Genomic DNA, 3,521 nt, shown 5'->3' on the forward strand with positions numbered 1-3,521 from the left:
GGAGAGGAGAGGAGAGGAGAGGAGAGGAGAGGAGAGGAGAGGAGAGAAGCAGAACACACTGGTGGCAGCTGGATTGAGAGTAGTTGTAAAGATAAAGGAACAGAAAAACAGCAGGGACTGTACAGGAAACCTCTGTTAGCCTGAAGCTGCTGATGTGCAGAGACATAGAGTGTTTGTGTCCTGACAGGTCCTCAAGGAGCCAGACTACAGTCAGGCACTGTGGCCTTGAGAGCACCTCACTTTCAGGCACTACGGGTCAAGTGTTTTTTTGCTTACTGCTGGGGCAAATGCGGAGGCCTTGGGTTTGGAGTGCAGCTCAGGAATGGGAGCCAGAAAAAGGACATCCAAGGAGACTGACAGTCCGTGTTCAGATTCAACAGGAAGAAGACGTTTAAACGCAGATACTGTGATGGGATTCTGGCCACCTTCCGGGTGATGAGGCTTCGAGAAGTTACTTAGAGGCACTGGGGCTGTCTCCAGCTGGGAAGCAGAATTTTAATACTTGAAACTGGGCCGTGGCTGTGGGCCGTGGCTATGAGTTGAATCCTGAGTCATCTGAGTGTTGCCTGTCATCAAACATCCTGTGGTGATCTCCTGAAGACCCAGGGGCAAGACCCATGGGATCCCAACTTCCTGAAATACAGCTATCCATACCAGTGCCACAGGCAACTGTGCAGGGTGTTGTTCGCACAATAGGTACCCAGAGCCTGATCCTGTGAGCCCAGAAAGGTCAAGGAGCAGACTTATAGCAAAACGGGCAGACTTCTACAAACCATGACTTCTAAACGCACGAGGAAGGCTGGGTGGGGTGCTGTCAGGGGAGCCCTGGGGAGGGTAACATTTAAGTTAAGGCTGAGCCAAGTAGGCAGTGAAATGAGCCAGGAAGTGGGTGACCGCACAGGAGCCCCCTGCCCAAGAGCCCCAGTGTTGTCAGGGTGACAAGGAATACACTGGGGTACAGGAGGTGTCAAGGCCTAGCATTGCTGCTGAAGGGCAGCTCTAACCATCTCAGCATGGCTGTGTTGTCTCCTGCTCTACTTCTTTCCTTGCTACCCCAGGGAGCCTGAAATCATGCACACCTCTACCTTACTGGCTCAGTCACTGTGCCAAGGCATTAGACAGGGTCCCTACTGTCACCTCCCAAGAAGTTTTCTTGGATCCTCATATACTGTGAGGGCCCTTACCACACTGGAGTGTAACCATGAGGCCAGACATGGTGGAAGAGTGTTCAGAAAAGGCAAGAGGCTCTACAGTTCCTGTGGACACTCTCCCCTCCCCTCCCCTCCCCTCCCCTCCCCTCCTCCTCCCTCGCCCAGCCCTCTCTCCCTCTTGGTCTGGTTCTTCCCACTTAATCTGGGTAGCTTGGCCGGCCACCGTCTCGTGAGAACACCCCCATGGTCCTAACCTGATTTCCAGGCAGCTAGGAGGCAGCTAGATAAGGAATGAACTTGAACAGGTCCTCCCCAGCTCCATGGTACTGTTGAGGGCTGCAGTCCCCACGACCAGCTTGATGCCATCATGGAGACTCTGAGCTGGAGACAGACACACAGGAACCGAGTGGATCTCCGACACTCTGAAACTAGATCACAAATAGATATTGTTCTGAAATGACAAGCGTTTACTCCATCATTGGCACTCACTTCCTCCCCAGTGCAGGAGGCCATATCTGAGCTGCTTTGTGGGACCCAGAGTTTCCCTTGACCTGGTCACAGGACACCAGAGGTCTCACCTAAGCAAACCCCCCATGAGTGCACCATCTGGGTAGACAGTGGAGGAGGTTCTATGGCTGCCTGCAGGCCTTTCTCCTCCCTCTGGCTCTGACTTGCCCTTCAATTTCTTCTGTGTCAGCCAGAGTCACAAACCAGCAAAGGCCTTGACATTCAGTTGTCTATGGCTAAATGTGCTTTAATGGCAGACAGGGCTGGCTCCATATCAGATAATAGAATCTCACAGCTCTGGTGCTGACCTGACAGCTGCTAGTAGCCAGAGCCAGAGAAATAGCAGCCAGGCCCCCTCTGTGCTCAGTGTAACGTCAAGCCATGAATTCCCAAGGTCGCCTCCCCTAACAAGCTATAGCTCAGCTCGCTGTGATGTGTCATGCTTTCTAACTGGCACTTCTCCAGCCAGACTGAATTCTTCGTGTTTCCCAGAAACTGTGTCACACATGACTGTCACAGAGAAAGAAGTGACCACAGCAAGCTAGCTGCTCTGTTCCACTTGTGTCTCAGACTCTATAAATAACACATCAGATGTCACTAACGCCCTAACTGCATGGGGTGGGGGAGCCTCGTGTTATGTTTTATAAAATGGCAGTGGTGGTGCGGCAGAAGGGAACACCTGGGAGGGCCCATGCCAAGGCATAACACTAAGAATCAGCCGTAAGACAGGCTTATTATAAAAGAGTATATTTGCAATATGGGGACCTGAAGAAGGGAGTAGAGGCAGAGAAAGGAGGGGGACAGAGAAGAGAAGGAGAGAGAGAGAGAGAGAGAGAGAGAGAGAGAGAGAGAGAGAGAGAGAGAGAAACACTTCTTATGGGAGCCAAACTAGTACCTGGCTGCCACTAGGTAACTGTTGGGTGGAGCCTAGAGAAAATGCTAACACCCTAACACCCCATGGTTACTTATCATTTTGAGTAGAGATCCCCATCTAATCCACCTGGAACCAGGAAACAACCAGAGGAGATGGAGCCATCCCTGTGGACACACAGTAGGCACAGTGAGCCTCTGAGGACCACTAGTGTCACACTCAAGAGCTAGAGGACAGTCGGCAGGACCTTAGCCAGCTCTCACAGTAGGCAGAGTCACAGAAGTCTGTTTATCAATAAAATTCCCTCCACCTGTTCTGTCTATAAAACACCCCTGGGCTTTGAGAGCAGGAGTATGTTATTAGCGGAGTGTACAATGTCCACCCAAGAAAGCCAGTGGTCTATGAACCCACGCCTTATCCCAGCACGGGAATGGCATGGACTATGCCAGCACCTGCCCTGGGAGTCTGCTCATTGTTACAATGTGCCTTCCAGAAAAGCCCTAGTATGAGACCGTGGGATATCCCAGCGGGTAAAGGCACCCGCTGTCAAGCCTGATGACGTGACCTCGATCTCCTGGACTCCCCATATGTACACATACTAAACAAGCAATACCACCCACACAGGATGACAGGACAGCCTGACAGAGGGGTCTGGAGGGTTGGGTCTGCTCTGTGTCACTGCTTCACCCTCTGGGAAGCCTGCTCTACAGGACCCTCTCTTAGTTGGAGAGCCCAGTGTCACAATAGGGGCTTTAAGTGAAGTATTGTAGGACCTCCTCATGGGGACCCCAGGTCACGGGAGTCAGGGTGTCCCCCCCCCAAAAAAAAAACATGAGAGAGACCAGCTTGTTGCAAAAGCATGAGGCAGTTTAACGGTGGAGCTCCGGGCCAATGCATACCTCACGCAGGAGGTAGAGAAATCGACCCCAAGGCTCAAAAGCTAGGGGTTTTTATAGGGAGTTATAGGGAGAGGGTTGGGGGAAGTTGGTGTG

The sequence above is a fragment of the Mus pahari genome, chromosome 2, assembly GCF_900095145.1.
Source record: "Mus pahari chromosome 2, PAHARI_EIJ_v1.1, whole genome shotgun sequence".
Taxonomy (NCBI): domain Eukaryota; kingdom Metazoa; phylum Chordata; class Mammalia; order Rodentia; family Muridae; genus Mus; species Mus pahari.